This window comes from Ambystoma mexicanum, chromosome 4p (assembly GCF_040938575.1).
Source record: "Ambystoma mexicanum isolate Mex_15411 chromosome 4p, UKY_AmexF1_1, whole genome shotgun sequence".
Lineage (NCBI taxonomy): Eukaryota > Metazoa > Chordata > Amphibia > Caudata > Ambystomatidae > Ambystoma > Ambystoma mexicanum.
In genome coordinates this window covers 1,189,435,094-1,189,458,383 of record NC_090927.1, presented here as the reverse complement: position 1 = coordinate 1,189,458,383, position 23,290 = coordinate 1,189,435,094, and the positions used below count along the sequence as shown (strand labels likewise).

Below are 23,290 nucleotides of genomic sequence, written 5' to 3'. Positions count from 1 at the left end.
ATGATAGAATGTGTATGGTAAACACAAACTTGGAGTTCTGTGGAGGCAATTGGAGTTAGAAGCTGAGATGTGAGGACCTGCTGGGGGTCAATATGAACCTGCTTAATAAAGCTGTATTTGATCTTACCTGGAGTGTCCTAGTCTTCATAATAGTTTCCCTCCGATAAGGAAACGCTCTCTTCAATGTTTAGTCTTGCAATCTCTCCATGACGACTTGAAAAAACAGTTCTTTTTTCCCACCTTCACACCATTGGGACTTCCCAAAACTCTGAGGGAAAATACGTTTTACCACAGAGCTAACAATGTACCATTTAGCTTCGGGTTCTTGCCCAATCACATAACACAGCTCCCCGAGACTTAAGCACTATGCTGTCCATGTTATGGAGGATTTTGCTTCTTTTTGCTTGGTCTCAACAGGTTCTGTGGCTCCTTGGCACTCTTGGCGGTGACTTACTTCAATATGTTCCTGTATCCTTTCCCACTCTTATTTAGTGAGGGGTGTGCACTAGTCTCACTTTTCTAGCTTGACATACTTTGTTGGTTATTCCAGACTAATTTTACATTGTTTGTATACCTCTTTTCTTTGTATTTGAGGGGCTGGATGCCCGTTACATTCTTGTGACTGTTCACATTATTGGCAGCTATTCCAGCCCTACAGTACAATGTTCGGATTGTTTGCTTTATGATTCTGCGGAGCCATGTGCCCGTTATATTTATTTTAAGGTCTGCAGAGGTCAGTGACAGAGGGAACTCCATCACTGTAATGGTGGGGCAAGAGATCGTGTGAATCTCGCGTTCCCTGCACCACTCCTCAAATCCTCTCCAATTTCACGCATACAGAGATCATGTGGATGCTCTGCGTGCAGCCAGCAACACCTAGAGCACCTCCTGAGAGGTCCTACTCATCATATCTTATCCTCTCAAGAGCCACGCAAGTAGATTGAGGGACTCTGGGTTCAGGTGGAGCACCGGACCTGACTGGGTATGGGTTAGAAGATCCGGGCGGCGACAAGGCAACCAGACAGGTGGGCAGATTCAGAAGGTTCGAGTACCATGTCCTCCTTGCCGAATACAGGGCGATCAAGTCCATGGTTGCTTGAAACCTCCTGAAAACCTAAGGAATGACGGGGATCAGAGAGAAGGTGTAGGAGAGAGGGAAGGTCCAATCCACTAGAAATGCATCCCCTAGTGCGTAGTTCGCTGTGAATTCCCCTCAAGCAAAACTGCCTGCACTTCCTGTTGGACTCCGTGGCAAACAGATCTACTGCTGGGCTACCCCAGAGAGAGACTACCTCCTCTAGGACTTCCTGGCACACTTCTCACTCATGTGAGACTGTGCTCCGCCTGCTCAGAGCATTTGCCAAGCTGTTCTCTGTCCCCGCCAGATGAACTGCCAAGACTGTGATCCGGTCTCTATCGGCAGAGGAGGAGGGAGCCCACTCCACCTTGCTTTATCAGGTAGTGCCTGGCCACTGTACTGTCCGTCAAGATCAGTACATGCTTGCCCTTCAGAGATGGATCAAATACTTTCAGGGCAAACCTGATGGCTTGCAACTCCAGCCTGTTTATGTGCCACCTGACTTCCATCATTCATCAAAGGCCGCTCACTAGCAAGTCCTTGCAGTGAGCGTCCCAACCCTTCAGAGACGCATCCGAGACCACTCGGGCCTGAGTCCACGGAGGCCACAAAGGTTTCCCCTGGCAGTAAATTGCTGCTGTTGGTACACCAAAAAAGGTTGTCGATCACGGTCTTGGACACCCCAAGGAGGTCCTTGAGAGTTCCAAGGTACAGGGACCACTGACCTCATAAGAGCCATTGTAGAGATCTCATTCGCAGCCTGGCCTCTAGCACTAGAAAGATACAGGCGTCATGAGGCCTAAAAGACGGAGGAAGGAAACCGTTGGTTAGGTGGCGTGGTTCTGAAACAGACTCACCATCTGCACAATGCAGATTACACACTCCTCGGGTGGGAAAGACTGCCCCGATGAATTGGAGTCTCTGGACTGGTATCATGTGGGACTTTGTAAAGTCATGGAGAAGCCCAGCCTGTGGAGTACTGAGCAGGTGTCCTCCAGGTGGGACAATCTGCTCCGCCGACTTCCCTTGGATCAGCCAGTCGTCCGAGTACAGGAATACTTGAAAGTTCAGGTGAGCCGCGACTATGGCAATGAGCTTGGGGGGGGGAGGGGGGGAGACGCTTGGAGCGGAGGTCAACACAAAGAAGCATCTTCAACTGATAGGGTTTGTCCCCTATGAGGAACCTCCAGTGCTTGTGATGCGTCGGCACATGGAAATAGTCCTGAAGATCTATGGACACCAGCCAGTCCTGTGCCTCAAGAGCGTAAAGAATCTCTCTCAATGTTGCCATCCTGAATCGCTCTTTCATCAGGAACTTGTTCAAGTCCCTGAGATCCAAGATGGGACGGAGACGACCTCCCTTCTTGGGTACCAGCCCGACCCTCTCTGCCCGGGCAGTACCTCTTCCACAGCACCCTTCAACAGGGCTTCAAGTTCTTCAGGGAGCTCCTGTTCAGGTTGGCATGGAGGTGGTGGGGGTCTGCTCTGAGGTTTAAGAAGGGCAGACAATAACACCACTGTACGAGCTCCCAGGCCCAGACGTCGGAGGTAATCTCCAGCCGTTGGGGCCATTGCTCCGACAGCTGTCCACAAACCGGTGAGTTGTAAGAGGGGAAAATCAAAGCGTATTTGAGAATGGAGCGGATTCTGCTGCGGACCTCTGGAAGCTCCCTTGCCTCTCCTGGAGCATGAAAAATGCTTCTGCCCCTGCCTGGGTTGCAGGAGCTGCACCTCCCTGCTGTAAGGGATGCAACACCTGTAGTCTTTGCCCCTCGAGGCCAAGCTGAAGGCAGATTTGGCAGTTTGCGCAGCTAGGCACAGCAAGTTTGTGGTAAGCTTCGACTCCTTGAACTTCTCCAGGGAGTCATTGGGCTTTGAACCAAAAAAGGAATTCTCCCTATTCTAGACGTTGGGTGAAAAACCTAAAGAGCGCAGGTAGGCCTGTATCCCGAGTACCACAGCCAACCAGCCAACACAGTCCACCACGTCCAGGCCCGTTTGCAGCGACTGTCTGGACACCTCCTTCCCATCATTCAACAGCTGTATAAAATCATCTTGCAGCTCCCCTTCAGGGATGTACTGGGCTGCGTATGACACCGCCTTCTAGAGACGGAAATATTATTTAGCAAACCCACATGAAACATTACTTGCTTTCACGGCCATGCTGCCAGAGCTGAAAATCTTTCTCAACAGCATCCAGCCTCTTGACAGATTTGAAGGGAAAGAAGCTGCCTCGGTGGAAACCATGGCCGATTGAAGAACTAGTCCTTCCGGGGAAGGGTGAGAGGACAAAAAAAAAAAAAAAAAAGGACAGTACCCCACAACCCCCATCCCTTTTGCCAGCCTGCATTTTTTAGTGAAGGTGGAGTTGACTGGAGGAATAGAGCAGGGCTGTTGCCACAAGGAGGCAACTGGGTCAGCAATAGCTGGATTCAGAGGCATGTGTCTTTCCATAGTGGAACCCTCATCCACGATATCAGTTAGATCATAACCCTGGACTGGTACTACAGAAGCATTCAGTCCCAGAGTGTCGACCACTCTGTCCACTAGTGACCTAAATTTGGCATGGACACGTGTATGGCCGAGTCTGTTGCAACTCAACATCTGGGGATGTATCTAGCCCATTGGCATCATGCAGCACCTGTGGCAAGACCAGGAGTTCTGCTGGTTGTCAAAATCTACACTACCAGCCCCTGAATATATAGGATCGATGTCGCCCTGGTAGTCCCCTACATCGGCACTGAAAATGTGCACCATGGGGTCGAAAAAGAAATGAAATAAAAATGTATTCATTAAATCGGACCACAAAAGCGGGATGAAGGATCGATCGCCAATCAGCAGGGTCGAGGATTATCCTTCAACGTCAAACTCTGGCTGCGCTGAGAGGGATCAAGCTTCAAACCTCACAGGAAGGTCCCGGTTTCAAAGGCTTAATCGCCTTCTTCAGTGATGAGCTGGAAGGCTCTCCTGACGCTGATGGCGTCAGTATCTGTGCTTGCATGGTGTCCGGACCACCAAGAGCCGCTGAAGCCACTGGGGCCTGCCGTTTCAGGGACGCAACCGCACCTACAGCTGCCTTTTCAAACATCACCAGTATCTGCAACTTGAATTCCTCCCATTATTGTCGAGTTTTCGGCCCCGCCAATGACTTACCTCATTCCGACAAGGAGCCATATTAGCATCAGTGTCACCTCTTCTTTTTATGAGAGGACGACAAAGAAGAGTGGCTGCGCGAGTGATACCGCTCATTCGTCTTGTCCTGATGCATACTCTGCTTCTCTGAATAGGCCCCTCCTTATCAGCCTCTGAGGACCGAATGGTGAACCGTGCAGATGATTCTGACAGCGGTCGTACCACAGCAAGCTTGGCTGCACGCTCCCAAAGGGAATTCGGATTCATTTTCTTGCACAAAGCTCACCCCTCTGTGTCGTGACCCATGCTGAGGCACCACACACATCGTGTGGATCGGTCACAACATCTTGGACCCGTAGGTAGTGCAGCGCTTGAACCCTGAAATCCAAGGCATGGACAAGAAAAAACAATGTTTGACTAGAAATCGTCGAACAGAGTTGAGGACTCGATGAGCAAAGCACTAGATTCCTCAAGAGCAGCGTGTCAAGCGTGCGGAAATAGGAACTTAGGTACATGGCTTAGTGACGCAGTAAATAAACGACTGATGTCACATCCGGAGCCAACGATCGAGCCCTGAGTAAGACAGATAAAAAGCTGAGTCAAGGTCCACCGCGCCCCCCCATCAAAGTATTTTCCCAGCAGCAGAGCTAGATGAGGATATCTATCTGATGAGGAATCTGCAGGAGAGAGGCAATCCATTTAAATATCTTTTGCACACACAAGCCTAGTCCTGCACCCCCTATTATTGGGTTAGACTGGTTTCCTGCCCCAGTTACAATACACTCTGTGTGAGTGGTTAGGGAACTTGAGCAATAAAACACATGCAACAGTATTAGAGTGGTTCAAGCAAGTGGTTTTATTTAGTTTTAAGCCATGGGATTAGTTGGACCAAACATCTATTTTAACTAGGGGGAGCTCTATAAATGAAAAGCTCCAAAAACAGTGTCTGGTATGGAACACTACAAAGGCGGGTTCCTCAGATCTCCAACACCTCAAACCATGTTTTCCTAAATCATAAGGTTCAAACAGATTTCCAAGACCTTGTCCTTGTCCTTCCAGGAAAACCCTAGTCTACAAAATGTCCTAAGAATTGGCCAAAAGGAAGTTCCAAACATACGCTTAACATGTCTTTATCCTGCATGAGAACCGTAAGCTAAAACCCAAATGTTCCAATTCTTGGCTAACAAAACAGTTCACAAAACCAAGTCTGCAACGCCCCGTTCTAATATACAACCCAAAAAGGCATTTTTCTTTGCAAAGCTCTTCCAGGGTCTATTCAGTGCGGGTCCTTCTTTCTGGCTGCTTTCAATCGACCCCTCTAGACAACTTACTTCTCTAGTTTCTCAGACGTCTCTTTATGCTTCACTTTGGCCTCGGTCTTGCAGCTTGTGCTGGCTGTGTCTTCTGCGGGCCTCATCTACAATTTCTGTCAATCCACTCTACCAAGTAGGTCTCTTATAGACCTTATCTTTCAGGACAGATTTTTTCCTAGAACGTTCGGTTTCTCAGCATTCACTTGTGACCTCACCCATGACATTGGTTCTCCACTTCCTCTAGACCAGGTATCGCCGTACACATTTGGCAAGCTTCCTGCGCTTTTCCCAGGGTCTGCATAGCAAGTAGCTTCTCCAGCAAACCAGCCAAATTTTACCAAGGGGTGGGTTCCCTGCCCAGGAGGATGCCACACAGAACAAATCCTTCTGCTCTTTGGGACAAACTGCATCACATCACCAGCCTTCCTTCCACCTCAGAGTGAATCCGGACTGCTCTTCTTTAGCTACCTGTAAAGAGTTTGGTCTATCTTTTGGACAGACTCTGTTGTACCGTGAGGAAAGAAGTTTTGCCACGTCAGGTTAGAGAGCGGATGAGGTTAGAGAGCGGATGAGGTTAGGGAGCAAATGAATTTATAGAACAGGATTACTGCATACTAACAAATGACTCTAGGGGACTGATGAGTGCATACTAATGTTGAATGCATGGAAAGCATGAGCGCATAGAGCGGGTGAGTGCAGAGAGCTGGTGAGTGCCGGGAATGGGTGAATGCGGGGAGCGGATGACTGCGCACGGTGGGTGAATGCGAAGTACAGGCGCAGACAGGGTTGGCGGGCTGTCGGATGCATGAGTACGCGAGCAGACCGGAGTGTGTAGCACTGACGGAGACGCATGGAATGAATAAAAGTTCATAGAACGTATGAAAGAGCATGTAACCCATCATATCACACCCCACGCTTACTCTCTTCTTTACACCATCACTCAACTAGAACACAGTGATACTATGACACCATTCGGTATAACTGTTCTCATACCAACACCTCCCACTCACTCCCCATCACTAAGTAAACACTGCTGGTTAAACACCCCCCAGCCAGGCGTTCTCCTCAGGCCTAACGCAGCCACAGTCGGTCTGGATAAATCCTGCCAGAACGAACACATACCCCTGATCTCAACCACCACACCTACTGCTAAGAAGCAGCTATTTAACGAAAACTGCACCAGCTGCACACATACACGGTGCGCACACGCGCCGTTGACTCTCCCTACTCTCTCTACTGACCTGAACTTCGGTTCCCAAGGGCGTCCAACCTACCAGCACCTTCAGACCATACCAATGGTCTATAAGGCGCTATATAAGTGCAAAATAACATAACATCCCTCACTAGAGAGGTGTGAAAAATTCCACCTCATAGTTATGAATAATGAGATGGCTCTAATCGCATTGAAAACGTGGAAAATCGAAACAAGAGTGAAAGGATTAGCCTAAAAGGTCTCATCGAAGGAGACAATCTGCCAGCATGGGTCCAACAACTGCTACAATATCTGTAACCCAAAACACATGCATCTGGTATTGCTTTTATTAGGGTGCTCAAGTGTGCCCTTTGAGAATTTAGAATGTTACGGGCCCCAGATATAGTTCAATGAAAAACTACCCTTGTAACACAAAAGAAAACCTGCTGAAGGCAGCCAGCAAAATTATCAAATTTCTTTCCAAGGGCAAAAACTTTACACATTTTAGGATTGGACCGCTGTGGCTGGGCAAAAACTAATTTCCATAAAAAACAAATTTTAAAAATAGGCAACCTGTAACGTGAGGTACCAGTTATCCTTCCCAGCCGGTCCGACAGCACAGCGAGTAGAGCACTCGCTATGACATCTATGCAGAGCCTGCTGACGCAGGTTTGAATCCCGGCAGGGCCAAACTCAATCTTTCATCCTTCCGAGGTCGATAAAGGAGCACCACACACGGTGGGTAATAATAAGCAGCGCTCCGATGCCTGAGGGTTCATAGCGCTATATAAATGCTAAATTATTATTATTCTGAGTGGCCTTTTCACAGGAGAATAATCATCGTGTGATGAGTTTACAAGAAGCCAAGGCCATGTTAGGTCTAGAACATGAAGATCAAAGCCCAGTGCTCAGGAATGAATATTAGAGGAAAAAGAGATACTGAGCAATCAGAGAGCCATGCTAATGTTTTTCAATTTACACTGTGACCACAGGAGAGTGGGGGTCTAGCGGGTTGGGTTTGGAGAGAGAGGCTGTTACTCATGTCACATCATGCCCCTTTAGCATCTGAGGGGCAGAAGCTTAACAACTCCATAGTCACCAAAAGAAGTCACTTCCAATATCTGGTAGATTACTAAAATATTTGGCAAAAGTTTAGTTAAATAGAGGAAACTATATCCTGTTATTTGACTAAGTTGCAAGGAAAGGGCAGGAGGGCATATGATAGGATTTTTGTCCTTTTTTTGGTATGAAATTCAGTCAACAGCTTCACTATTGGCAAAAGGGTTTTAACGTGCACAACATTCAAGATAGCATTTTTAATGCATTTTTTTGGGCATTTTTAAGGCGCCTATACAACTAAATAGTGTTTTGAGGCGCCACAAGGCAAAGTGGGGAGCGAACAAGCGGAGTAAATAATGGTGGTAAAAACAGGACATATACAATCATGGTCCTACTAGGCCTTGTGGCATTCGGACTGCAAAAGCGCAGAGGAGAGGAGTGCGGGAGAAAGGGAGGGATTGAGCTGGGGGTGGGAGAAGGGCAAGGATAAATGCTGGAGGGGGTCTGGGAGGGAAGTGCCAAGGGGAGAGCCAAGGGAGTAGGCCACTGGCTAAGTGCTAGGTCAGAGGAATCCCATTGGAGGGAGGCACATCGACAGGTTGGGGGCACGCAAAGGCTGTGCATGATGAAAGGGTGGGGGGGCATGCTGGTGTCGACTGGGTAGAGGGCCTGGTAATCTGTGAGATTCTTGAAGGAACAGGCCGCCAGTCTCAGCAGCAGTGGGGTGATTAGCAGGGAAGGGAAAGAGGCAAAGAGGCAGAGAAAAGGAGTTTTGAGAAGTTTCCGGAACTTAAGGAGGTCCGGCTCGAGTCTGAGAGAAGCAGAGAGGCTGTTTCAAAGAGAGACACAAGTCGACTAGAGAGATCTGCACCCCACACTCTGCTTGGAGAAGCATTTAACAAGCAGAGAGTTGAGTAAAAAGAGTGGAAGGCTCTAGCAGGGAGGGAACTTTGGAGATAGCATGGTCCCAGGCCCCAGAAGGCCTGGTGGATGACGCAGTGTGGTCTTGAATTTGATCCTTGTGGCCACCAGGAGCCAGTGGAGAGATTTTAAGGCTGGAGAGATACAGGCCCTCAGCCCAAGGAAAGGTTTTGCAGGCCTATTCTGGATTAGCTGGAGGGGGCGTAGGGAGGAAAGGGAAGATTGAGGAAGAGGCTGTTGCAGTAGTCCAGCCTAGAGAGGACCAGAGCTCTGGAGACATTGAGCTTCTGGGGAAGGTGACAAAAGGGAGAATGCCTCCAAGGAGGTGAAGCTGGAAGTGGACCTTCTTGGCAAGGTCCAAGAAGTGAGGGATTAACGAGAGCGGAGTCGAAGAGGACCTGAGGTTTTTGGCCTCACAGGAAGCTGAGGGGAGGCCGGCCAAAGGGTAGGAGAGAAACAGGGCGCAGGTGTCCCTATGAGAAGGATATCTGTCTTACAACATTAAGACAGAAATCGTTAGCCACACACCATGCCTGGATAGCGGTCAGGCAAACAGGAATAAGAGAGGAGGAGGAAATAGAGGGGAGCCGTGTGTCCTCGTCATAACACTGGATATGAGGAGAGAAGGAGGAGATCAGATGAGCAAGAGGGGCCAGATAGATATTGAAGAGCCACAGTGGTAGGATGGAGCCCTGGGGGGCGCCAAAAATAGAGAGTGAGGCAATGGAGGAGTAGGGGGCCAGTTGCAGCTCGGAAGGGCGGTTAGTGCGAAAAGGGGTCTGCCAATCCAGTGCCCGATCCATGATGCAGAGGGAATTGCTGAGCCGTTCCATGAGGATAGAATTGTTGACTGTGTCAAAGGCAGAGGAGAGATCAAGGAGAATGAGGAGAGCATGAGAGTGAGAATGAAGATTTATGAGCATGTTTTAACCAGTGCTCAGGCGAGCAGTTTCCATGCCTCTGGATGCCCAGAATCCAGACTGATGGTCATAGAAGCAACCAACAAGTTCAGTATGAAGGTTGGGGGAGGACCAACTTCAAGACTTTACACAGGAAGAGGATAGTGGAGCTAGGGTGATAGCTGGGCAGGAAGGGTCAGCGGATAGCTTTTTTAGGAGAGGGTGCACAAGAGTGCTTGAGGGAACGTGCCAGTGGAAAATGAGTGGTTATAGAAATCGGCACGATTCGGGGCAAGAGGCAATGTCCTTTAAGATCATAGAAGAGCTGGGGTGCACAGGGATTTAACATGTTAGGCTATTCATTTTGTGAGGTGAATTAAGCCTATGTGACGAATCTAGGGTATTCGCCCCTTTTACCGAAGGGGGTGGGGGACCTCCCTGTGAGGCTAGGGAGGTGAGCCCGGTCTGCAAGACTGTTGGGATGGAGCTAGCGCCTGCCTTCATTCACAAGCGCTTTTAAGTTAGGCAAGACTTCTTTTGACTGTTTCTAGGCACTACAAAAAGACCGGGGGTAGAGGGGAGGAGCACTGAGAGAAAGCTTTTTTCATGCAAATATAATCACTCACACACATATATGGTGGGCACTAATAGATGGCAGTTATTAGTTAAATATAAGGTGCAAATAACTATTAGCTGAATAAATTGGTGAATGTTAAATCCTATTTTTTCTCAACGCACAACAGAAGCTGACTCTCTGCCAAAAGGAATGTGGCCTGTGCTAAAAATAGATCGCAGAGCTCATGCAGTGTCGCGTCACTGAGGCTAAGCTCTGACAGAGCACACAAAGTGGCTGACCAGCTCTCTGCTGTCTGTCAAAAGCCCAAATGCTAAATTGTGATTTTAACATGCTCAATGCAGGATGTCAAACAAGAGTTTACGGGGAATAACTGGACCATATCAAAATAGGAGGAGAATGAATGAAATAGGGAGAGCATGACTGGAACATTTTTTTATATTTAAATGTACATAATGTAGCAAAGCGATGAAAGACATGAGCTACAGTGTATTCTTGCATAGGCTAGCAACATGTCCTAAACAGAAATCAGACCATGAAGAGAGGAAGGCTGGAGCATCTCTTATATGGAAGGACAGTTTTGGATGGAGCCATGCCAGTATCCAGTGACCAAGTCAAGAATATATAAGTTCCAGTCTGCATGAGAATGGGATGGTTGAGGGACACCGTTCAGGCAGCAGAGTTCTTTGCTCCTAACCTCATTTCTGTAAAGAATACATGCGTTATCCTTGCAAGATAGACTCTTGGCCTTAATTCCCTAGAGGGGTAAACTTTAATCTGGTGTGAGCGTGATTAGGGGTACTTGTATAATTAAGGGGTACCCCTGCAATAAGGGCCTAGTGGTGACCCTTGACGTGATCTTAGTTTTTTGCCCCCATACTTTGCAAAGCCCTAGGCCAGTCACCAGGAAAAGAGCCAAGCCCATCTATAGTGATCAGTCCCCTAAATCAAAAAACACCTGTATCCTGAGCGACTTTAGTAGGAGCCATGGGAAAAGAAATCCCCTCTGCTCACTGAAGCGGTGCATGGCTCCAGAAAGACAGGCCAGCTTCTTAACGGTGGAAACGCAAGTGAAACATGCACATGTGAGTATACTCTTGCAAGTGATAACATGGAAACATGCATGTATGAATGTATGATAGTATGGTGATGTGGATGATGTACGAGGTCAATGGAATAGATGGCATAGGACTTTTGGTGAAGTGTTAAGGAATAGATTAGATATGATTAGATAGGATTTCAGGTGGTGTGTTAAGGAGCAGATTGGAAAGGAGGTGGGTTATGTATTGAAATGGATGCGTATTTTTGTTTTTCTACTTTTTATAATGGAAAAAGGGAACCTCAGCGTATAAAGACTGAGAGGAAAGGGAGCCCCCGCTTATAAGGACTAGGAAGTAAGGGATCCTCAGCCATAATAGGTTGAGAAGGTAGTACCACGCATTATTCTTTCATGACGATAGAAGCAATGGGATCCTCAGCATGTTAAAAAATGCTGGGAAGGTGGTATTACAAAGGATAGAAGGAAATAAAAGTGGTTGATCGGTATAAGGAATGGGCCTGGATTTTAGTCAATTATTTTTGTATATTTTCTCTTGCTGTCTTTTGTGGTAAAAAAGGAAGGACGGTGAATGGGTTGCGGTGTGTGTGTAAAATCAAAATGGGAAAAGTATGAGGGGGGGGAAGTGGGTTGATCTGTATTTTTGTCTAATAAGTAGCAGCGTACGCAGCATAGCAGTAGGGTCTAAGTGAAGCATTAGGAACGCGTGCAACATTATGGAGGAAGTAACCCTAATAAAACATGCATAGGGATCTTCCACTGCATTGTGACAGAATAAATAAACAATGGATAGTAGAAATAAAGGAAGGGGGGGGTGTCCTGCTCCTGGCCAGAGCAGGGCTCCCAGAACAAAAACATGATAGAAAAAATGTCCATCTTTTTAGCAGCAAAATATAAAAGAAAAAAAAAATCCCAAAAGGAAAAGATTTTAGATCTCTGGCAATTATTCAACGCTATGGAAGATTTGGAAGATGAAAATGAGATTCAATCTAAGGAGATATAGCTCATAACGCCTAAACCTGCAGTAGGGTATACAAACCCAGTCTCTAAGCCTCTGATGGTAGAGCGAGTGTCAACAACAGGATTGGCACCTTTTGCACCTCCACTTCCATATAGCCCATCCACAAGCGCTGACATGCCCGTAGCATCAGTGTACCCAAAAGGTCAACAAGTTAAGAGCATTGCGGGAAAGATTAGTCAGGTTACAAGAACCTGAAGAAGTATCACCAGAAATAAGCGTACCCGGTGCAGAAAATAGGGGATTGGCAGTCAGGAGATTTTTTGTTTAGATTCAACCCTGGGGCAATAAAACATTTTTGTGTTGATAAAAATGATGGGCAGAGGGTATGGACGGTCCTGGGACAACAAGTAGAACAAGCAAGGGAAAATGGAGGGGAAGATCAAGGTGGTAGAAATAATGAAGAGGCAGGGCAAGAAGGAGATCAAGGAGAAGAGGTGGTGAGAAACCTGTCCCCACCACAAGAGGCAGTGAGGAGGGACAGACCAAGAAATAGACCAGATTTAATGGTGGTAGTACAAAATCAGAAGAAAAAAGGGGTATAAAACAAAATAGATATGCAGATGCCTCTTCTACATAAAGGAGTAGGGACAACGCAGTATGTGCCATCACCTCAAATGGACACAAATATTTTGAGTAAAGCTCTCCCCCAGTTTATAGCCGGAGGTAGTAAATGGATCTATGAATTTGTAAAAACAAACAGCTGATCTGTGAGCACTGACTGAGTCCTCCTGCAAAACAATGGCTGAAACTGCTCCCGCGGCTCCGCCTGGTGGAACCCGCAGCTGCTGCTGCCGCCGCCAAGATGAAGCAGAAGAGAGCATCCAGCGCAGCCAAGGCCAAAAAGCCTGCTGGGCCCAGCGTGTCCGACCTCGTCCTCAAGTGCATGGCTGCCTCTACTGAGAGGGACGGAGTCTCCCTGTCTGCCATCAAAAAGGCTCTGGGTGCCGGGGGATATGAGGTGGACAAGAACAACAGCCGAGTCAAGATTGCCCTTAAGAGCCTGGTGAGGAAAGGCACCCTAGCCCAGCTCAAGGGCACTGGGGCCTTTGGATCCTTCAAGCTCAACAAGAATCAGATGCAGGGCAAGGAGAAGGCGGCCAACAAAACGGCAATGAAGAGAAAGACGACCGTAGCAAAGCCGCCTACCGGTGCTGCCAAGAAACACAAAAAGGTGGCCGCCGGAGTCAAGAAGAGTCCCAAGAAGGTGAAGAATCCGGCAGCCACCAAGAGCCCAAAAAAGCCCAAGGCTGCTCCAGCCAAGAACGCTGCCAAGAGCCCCGCAATAGCCACAGCGGTGAAGACGAAAGCGGCAAAGAAGAACCCAGCCAAGGTCGTGAATCCCAAGGCCATCAAACCCAAAGCCCAAAATCCCAAAAAGGCTGAACCCAAGAAGAAGTAGAGGCTTTTGCAGAGACCTTAAAAACACAAAAGGCTCTTTTAAGAGCCGCAAAACAGCACTGGGAGACCTTAAGAGTTTACTGGTCGCCATAGTTGGGGACCAGGCTCGGGACATTATGGGCAAGGGCCATTCACTCAGGGGTAAGTCTTGCAGATAATGAACATGATGGAGCCAGCCTTTAATGATGTAAGGGTAAGGGTAAAGGTATGGGATGCCCTACGATGGATGTACCCAGATACCCCTGACTTACATTCTGTAATGTAGTGCACAATGAGTGATGAGGACCCAGTTAAGTTTATTCTTTAATTACAAGAAATGTGGATGGAGAGTTGAGACAGGATGGCAATGGGACCATTTGGTCCATTTTTCTATTTGATCATAAAGAGGGGATTACCAAAAGAGGCCCAGAATTGAAGCCAAAGGGTGGGCAGAGATACAAAGTATAATAATCCACCATTGTAAGAGAATCAAGGAGCGGGACAGGGAGAAAAGCCCAGAAGCGGCAAATGGACGAGGCAAAACCTGTGGAAAAGAAACTAAATAAGGTTGTTGTCCAAGCACCAGTGACGGCACCGGCTCAGGGGGAAAAGGACAGAAGACACTCAACAAATTGTGAATGCCACAATTGTGGTACTATGGGGCGAAGGAGGACAGGGACAATGGTGTGGGACAGTACCCAAACCCACAGTGGCAGTATGAAGAGCCCCAAGGGGAAGAGGAGGATTTTGAGGAAGAGCAGGTGGTTTTGGGGGGATAGAAGCCCCGGGGAGGAGGATTGGGAACATCACAGTGATGGTATTGCAGGAGATAGGGGCATTTTGCAAGGGAATGCAGGAACAGGCCTGGGATGGGATTTAATTATGGGCCTTCACCTCTGGGGCAGGGATTCCAAGGGCCTCAAGGAATGGGACAACAGCAATTTGGGTGAGGGGGGTCAAAATCAGTTACCTTATGGGACTGACTGAGAGGGGCAACAACCACAGCAGGGTGAGGGAACACAGTATAATAGGATGGCAGGGGGAACAGCACCCCCATTACAAGAAGTTACAATGGCGGGGGGTGGCCCTTTTTCATTCCCTGGGACAATTACATATTCTGATTAGGACAGCCCACAGAGAGCACTCGTGTGTCCGATCCTATTGACAACCGCACACCCTGAAGAGGCGCCCTTGGTTGAGTCGGAAATAGGAAACAAGCCATTTATATTTATGGAAGATTCAGATGCAATAAAATCATGCATTATGGAGGGGAACTTTCTATTATCAGGTAAAACTCCTGACACAGGGATTCTCTAGGGCTATTTCTATGGTTCCATACACCGAGCAGCTGGATATAAAAGTGGGAGGAAAGGTAGTATGAGCACCCTTGTTATATTCAGACGGTTCCCCTGTTAACTTGTTGGGTAAGGATCTGCTAAGTAAACTAAATGGAACTAGATCATTCACAGATCAAAGGGTAGTGTGTTCCACTCCAGGGCTGTGTGAAGCTCGAGCAATGGTAATCATCAATGCAATGACAAGGGAGTCAGTAGTCCGTGGGGTACCTGTGGTCTCAGACATTTTTCTATGATAGCAAGGTATTCGTAAAAGCAGTGCTTCCAATTGCGACAAAATGTTGGCGAGTGCCCACAGATTTTATTTTCCGACCCATGGTGCCACCCGAGATGATGGCAGGGACAATACTGTCATTAGATTTACAAGAACTAGTAGCGTCAAACATAAGAGTAGTCCTGATTGTAACATACCAGGTTGGATGCAAGTGGCTACAGTATTATGTATAGGCCTGACAGTACAATTAAAGGAGATGACTGATGAGGAATTATTTGAGGACAGTAAGCAAAATGGGGAGATTTTGGAAATCTGCATCCCCTGTGATATCATAGTGCAGTATAGGAAGGTACAGTGCCCCCTGATGGCAGTGGTGACCCCGTCTTTATTTTTTGAGGAGGACATGCGATATGTGCCAGTACAATTAAGGACTATTAATCCACGTGATGTTGGGATACTGAGAGATGTGACCCCAGTACAGATTACATTGATGCCAGGTGCCTAGCACAATCAACCAGTATGTGGATGATCTGCTGGTATGTAGTGAAAAAGAACAACGGTGCAGGGAGAATTCTGTTGCATTATTGCAATTGCTAGCTCATAAAGGGTACAAGGCAGGTAAAAATAAGCTACAATACTGCCTACAGGAGGTACTATACTTGGGGGTACTCATTTCTGCAAATAGTGATTTATTTTTACCAGATAGGGGTGGCTTGTACTGCTGCTGCCCTAGGCCCAGTAATGTCAAGGAAATGCAACAGTTTTTGGGCTTATGTAATTATTGTAGGGCATGGATCCTAGAGTACACAGTCTACACAAGGCCGCTGCTATAAAGTCTCAGGCAAGGACAGATGATTAAAAGTAAATTGGAATGGACTGACGAAATGAATAGACAATTTGAGGACTCAAAAGAAGCTATTTGCACGGACCCTGTTTTAGCAACTCCGGATTATACTCAGGAGTTTTATTTATTTTCCCACTCGGATGAACGGCTCATGCACTGACAGAAGGAGACATACTATATGTTGATGGGTCATCAATAATTGACCAGGAGACGGGACAGAAGGGCACACAGGGGCGATAGCGGGGCACGGTAAAGGGGGGGTAGAAATAGTGATCACCCTTGTAGTAAGCGAGACCACGGTTCCATAAACAGCATTGCCCATATTATAAATGGAGCATTATTACCTGGGGAACTGATCAGCCCCGGGTTTCAAGGTCCTTATGAGGTGGTGTTCTGTACTCCTCTCACCATCCGTGTGAAGGAGTCAAAATATTGGGTGCATCTCAGGTGTCCGAAGAGCACCTGAGACAAGGCATAGCTCAGTTAGGACATAGCCAAAGAAGAGACATTTTGGAGGACCCATGCCAGGGTGGTGTGCAGTGGCACACGCCCGATTTCTTCTTTTTTCTCTTTTTATTGTTCTTTTATTTAGCATCTTATTTCAATTTTTTTGTTGTTGATTTTTTTCACTTTTTGAAGGTCCACAACCCGGTCGGCCTTGGTGGGAAAAGGGTCTTATTCTCCCTCTCCCTGTCTTTCTCTCTTGATGACCTTTTTTCTCCTGTCCAGGAATAAGCAAGGATTCCTGACCAACGTGTTCAAACCTCTCTGTTATGCAGGGATAAGAGTGAGATAAAAGTCACTTGTTCCAGGAATTGTAGATTATGCTTTAAGTATTATATTGTTTTGTAGGACACTGGTCATAGTTGTTGGAGTGGATGAAGGGATGTGTTATATGGGGTGGCCATATAAAGTGGGGGTGGACAGTTGGAAAATAATGCTAGTATGAATAAGTCTATGAAACAAAATCACAAAATGTCTCACTTTTTGCCGGCCACCCTACAAGTTTTCTTAGACAAATAAAACGAGAAGTATGAATGACGTATGATTTATATAACGGGTTGGGCATTTCTGACATCCAGTATTTAGAAACATTGAATAGCTGGTACTCCGATACATGCACTGAAGGAAGGAATATAGTCAATGAAAGTGGTTACGTGTGTGCATTTATTCTGCATGCATCAGGGGCTCCTAAGGTTTTAGTTCCACACCCAGTCCCAATTACAGAGGCACAATGCCTGGTACATCTTGCACTGTGAAGGATAAAGCACACATTCCAGGCACACAGCGTTCAGTTGAGGATCATTGATCGAGAACCAGCGTTATGCAATAGGCAACACAAAATACCGCCAATGTCTACAAGTACACTTTTCCTTGGGAGGTTACTCAAATGGCAATGACATATGGCAGGGCACCACAGTGACGTGCCCAGCAGATGGACTGATCGAGTACAGCAGAGAAGCAATAGTCCAAGTAGAGACTATGTGTGCGCAAATATGGTCCCAATATATCAAATGGCTGACCTGGATTGCAACAATGGGAAGCCAGTGCGAATACATAGAGACAAAGGGCATAATTACACGGATACCGGTAAATCCTGTAAAATACCGGTACCGGTAAATCCTTACCGCCTTACTACAAGGTCCCTTTGCGGGTTGGGGGATTGAACGCCTGCTTTTTGCAGGCGTTAAAATCCAACCCGCAAAGGGACCTCAGAGCTAATTACGGCACCGCAAAATTGCGGTGCCGTAATTAGCACCTTCCCCATTCCCATAGAGCCCTATGGGGCAGAAATGGGAATGGGGAAGGGCAATGGTGGAAGGGGGATTTACCGCCCCTCCAACCTTGGAATGGGGCGGTAAATCCCCTTTCCACTAAGGCGGTGCCGGTATTTTACCGGCATGAGCCATGGCGCTAATAGCGCCATGGCTCACCGCCTACCGTGTAATGAGGCCCATAGACTATGAACTTTGTTTTAGCAATGAAGGAACAGTTCCTGTTGGTGCAAACACGCGGTGCAACCACACTCTTGTGATCCCTGATATGACGAAAGATACAGCAGCGGTGATGGATTACTACTGGGTTTGTGGCCGACAAGACTACCTGCACCTCCCACCATCCTGGAGGGGCAAGTGTTCATTTCCCTCCCTGCACTCAGTGCTACTGGAAATTGGTATGCTGCCAGAAAAATGACGATTTCAACAGTGGGGAAGAAAGAAGAGATCAAACTATATCTCAAAGGACACTTCCACACTGCTCACAGGAATACTTAACTAGCATCGACATTTTAGCTCAGCAGAGACTTTCATCTTTTTCGCCTCCTGGGGTACAAGCAGCTGCTGCACTTCTGTACCCGTGGAGGATGCTGAGAACGGGTCACTATCCCACATCATCGAGGCAGTGCACAATCTAGATGTTCAAATGAAGAAAGAAGGTGGAGTTCAGAACACAGATTGGCTATAGCTTGCTTTGATTTGGTCCCGTCATGGCTGGGGCAGCAGTAAAAATACTGGTGCCTGTAATTTTATTCTTCTTGGTCCTCTTCTGCATGTACCAATTGGGTCTCTGATGTTGTGATATAGTTCCAAATAGTGCAACGGTGATGGTGCCAGTTGGGGGATCTAAAACACACTGCCATACAATAAACAGCAAAACTCAAACTAATATTTCTGGGGTTGTAGACATGTCAGGTAGGGATGAGTTTGTTACTGTAGAGGTAACGAAAGGGGGGAATGTTGAGAAGGAGCTTGCGCCTTCCTTCATTCCCAAGAGCTTTAGAATTAGGCAAGACCTCTTGACCGTTGCTAGGCACTACAAAGAGACCAGGAGGAGGAGCACTGAGAGAAGGCTTTTCTCATGCAAATCATGCAAATATAATCACACACAGATATGGGTGGGCACTAACAGAAGGAAGTTATTTAAATATAATGTGCAAATAATTATTAGCTGAATAGATTGGTAAATGTTAAATCCCATTTTTTCTCTATGCACGACAAAAGCAGCCTCTCTGCCAAAAGGAATGTGGTCTGCTAAAAATTGATCGCAGAGCTCATGTGGTGTTGCATCACTGAGCAGAGCACATAAAGTCGCTGACAAGCTGTCAGCTCTCTGTCAAAAGCCCATGTATGCTAAATGGGGATTTTAACATGCTCAATGCAGGATTATGGAAAACAACGGTTTAAGGGGAATTACTGGACCAGATCAAAATATGAGAATGAATGAAATAGGGAGAACATGACGGGAAAATGTTTTTATATATAAATGTTGATAATGTAGCAAAATGATGAAAAACATGAGCTACAGTTTATTCTTGCATAGGCTAGCAATACTTTAAGTAGTATGTCCTAAACAGAAATTAGACCATGAAGAGAGGAAGACTGGAGCATCCCTTGTATGGAAGATGGACAGTTTTGGAAGGAGCCATGCCAGTATCCAGTGACCAAGGCAAGAGTATATAAGCTCCTGTCTGGCTCCAGCCTGCAAGAGATTGGGACGGTTGAGGGACACCATTCGGCAGCAGAGTTCTTGGCTCACATCCTCATTTCTGTAAAGAATACATTTGTTATCCTTGCAAGATAGACTCTTGGCCTTAATTGCCTAGAGGGGTGAATTTTAATCCGGTGTGAGCATGATTAGGGGTACTCGTATGATAAAGGGAACCCCTGTAATTAGGGCCTACCTGACGAGAGCCTCCCTAGGGGTATGAGCAAGCGGGACCTCAACAGGAGTGACTCCCCATTAGGGGTCAAGGACTCCCATTCAGATGAGGAATTCCCTAGACCCAGTAGCATATCTGCATATACGGGACAACCTGTGATGAAGATCGTCTGGCCATCCTTAGGTTTGGCTTCAGGCAATGTGGGAACAAAACAGCCATACCAAGAAGAAACAAAAAAGGATGTCTCTTTAAAAAGACGTGTATATAACAACAGGGACGAGTAGAGTATGGTACGGAGGGTAAGCCCCCTGACTTGATTACAGCTTAGAGAGGAAGAGCATAATGGGGTTGAGGGGTCTGCCACTTTTGGAAAGGCGAAGAACGCCAGAGTGAGACGCTGACAAGTCATGAAACGGGCGAACCTTTTTTCCGAACGTGAATCTAAGACCCTGTGCTAGGTGGTGGCGTGACCATGGCTGCTCCGTGGTGGGCAAGATGCCAAACTAATAACGCTGAGACCACCTGAGAAGGGAGTATATCCAGCTACTTGCTGCACGCATACACAGACAGCACCCTGTATCAGAGGAGCCGAGAACAATATGCCGGCGAAGCCAGACACAGAAGAGCAATCGAGAAGCAGACTACCCAAGCGCGCACCGAGCCACGCAAGGATCTCCTGCATCAGAAAAGTTACCGGGAGAACGGGAGAGGCGCGACACCGCTGCAGCAATGCATTGGTAAGGAAGAAAGTCACAAGTATGAAAGTCAAACAACTAAATGAGCGGAATTGGAGATATCTGAAACCAATACAAAGCGTGACAAAAAAACTATTTGGGAAATAGATAAAAAGTGGAAGCAAATACCCTGGGAGGCAGGGGGGAAGCCCCCAGGTACTGAGGCTTGAAGTAACGAGAGAGCCCACAGCAAATAAGTGTAACAAATACTGTGAAATCAGACTGTCAAGGCAACAGATTCATAAAAGAATCCAATACCAATAACCCAGGAGAGGGAGACACAATTTGGAAAAGGTCATACAAAACCTAGGGAATGTTAACCCTCAAGAATATAAGCTATACAAGTAAAGAGTGTGAGAAAGCATTTCAAGGAAAAGTGTCATAAAGCTGGTATTAAAGAGAATGCAAAGCCCACAAGTATATGGGAAGAGGTACATGAGCTCACAGAGTAAACCTCAAGAGACTATCAGGGAAGAAAGCTTTAAGGAATCTATAGGTTCCATGTAATAATGTCGCCACAAAAATCTCGCCATGCAAAAATATCGCCGAAAAATTGCCGTTTTATGTGGCGACATTATTGCATGGAACATGTGGGGGACACCCCGCAACCCCCATATTTTCTTTTCTTTTACATTTTTTTTGCCCCTATCCCCATATATATGGTCACCCATATAATATCGCTGCGGGTGGTCGGTCAAAAGGCCGAAAAAAACATCTCGAATAACAAAAATCTCGAAGAAAAAAGGCTGAAAAAAAAATATCGAATTTTTTATATATATATATATATATATATATATATATATATATATATATATATATATATATATATATATGTATTTTTTGGGTCAGGTAAGTAAAAAAAAGGGTTAAAATAAAAAAAATTAGAAAAAAAGGGGTTGGGGGAACCCCCCCATTTCGAAAAAAAAACATCAAAAAAAATAGATATTTTTTTTTTCGGCCTTTTTTTTCGAGATTTTTTTTTTCGAGATTTAGAACTTCGGTATTATGACTATAAACCATCACTGCGACCTTTTCCCAGCGATATTATTTACGGCGACCATATATATGGGGATAATATTACCTGATATCAATCTATATTCTAAAGAGAGACATTTGTGTATCAATAACCACAGCAGATAAGATTCTGAACCAAAGAGAAACACCACTGTGAAGAACACAAGAATAGAAATGACCAGGAGAAGTAAGACATTTTGGTTGGCCTACTGTGAGGTGTTCATGTCGGTGGTAAGGGCAGCTTGATTTGGGTTGGGGCGAAGGTAAAATTATAATTTTTGACTTCCTGACAGACGAGCACCTTTAGGTAATATAGATAGCAGGATAGAGGTATTTTTCCTTATAATTTCATTATATGTCCAACTCCTCCTCTTTACCAGCCACAGCTCCTTTCTTTAAGGTAACCATTGAAGAAAAACATCTATGTCACCCATCGTCTTAGGTCGAGGTACTTTCCAATTTTCTGCAGAAGAAAGGTATAAGCATACTTCTGGCAGACAGCTTCCCTGTCTCTCAAAGGACCAGGTCATGGACAAAGAGGGTAGGTTTACGATAGTTAAGGGGATAGCTCAGCGGAAGGAAGCAACACCAACCTCTCTGTATGCTACAAATGATGGGCAAAACACATACTTTAGAAATGTTCTGCTAAGCTTCCACGTAGCTATGAAAGGCCCCATATTCTTGATAGGGTGATTTCAATATGGTGCTAGGCAAAGAGCTAGATATATCAAGGGTGGGAGAGCAATCAGGCCTTTGGGATTTGTGGCTAAAGGATGTATGATATGAGGAAAATCAAGAACTAAAAGACTTGCTGTTATTCCCATGTCCATGGGGCATATCAGCAAATTAATTATATTATGGTGGATGAAGACTTGAACTTTACTTCAGCAAGAGTCAGTATGGATCTCCGACCATATGCTGCTATATTGTGACAGACAGGTACTGGAAGAGGATAGGTGTGAGCCTGGAAAATCACGTGGCTCAGGTTTGTCTGAACTAGACCAGGAGAGGGTAGCATTTAATAATATTTTTACTGACATTTGTTCACTTCCTTGGTTGGGATGAGAAAGCCACTTGTTAAATTGCTGCTTATTTATGAAGCTTTGAGACTCAAGAAATCTAGAGTGAAATGGAGGAAGAGCTACTTTGAACAATTACGGGACTAGAGTGAACTCACAGAACGACATGCTCACGCAAATCTTTCGGCAGCTTGAAGTGGTAAAGAAACCACTATTATCCATACAAATTAATCATGCAGAGTATCTAATTTACAGAACAAACAAATATTGTAACATAATTAATCTTGTATAATGTGCTTAACACCAGAGACCAGTCTACGCGTGGGACCAGGATTCAAAACCTGTGTTGCTCTGCATAGGAAACAAACCTTATAGGTTCTAACCTTTGTTTGAGGCACGAATACAGGTGAACAGATTTGTACATTTCTCCTGATTAAGGGTTAAGCTGGAAACTTGCTGAGCTGAATTTCTTTCTTTATAATTTTGCATATTTAATTCTGTTTTCTGACCACATTTGATTTTAAATATTTGTCTATGGCAGCTATACTGTCTTAATGATTGGCTGCTTTTTCAGTATAATAGTGTGCAGGAGAAGCAAGTGTTCTTAACTGAGGACAGTTATTTGTTGGTTGAAGGAGAAATTACTTACCAGTAATTTTCTTTCGATTGATTCTTCCCAATCAATTTCCTCATGTAATAGATATCCCTTCAAGTGTCAGCTGCTCGGAAACTTTGATAGAGGCCGTAGTACAGTGACGCTGACTCCTCTTGAATCGTCTGCGACACTTAACTCCGGACGTGGTGTCGGTTGTACATATATTGCATCTCT

General features: G+C 46.1%; 1 protein-coding gene and 1 pseudogene across 1 annotated transcript in view; one reads left to right on the top strand and one right to left on the bottom strand.

Moving 5' to 3' along the window:
* ANAPC1 (anaphase promoting complex subunit 1) overlaps nt 1-23,290 on the bottom strand; it is a 2,053,226-nt gene that overhangs the window by 1,444,637 nt on the left and 585,299 nt on the right. The gene's annotated exons all lie outside the window — the stretch shown is intronic.
* LOC138453824 (histone H1-like) lies at nt 12,985-13,645 on the top strand (annotated as a pseudogene).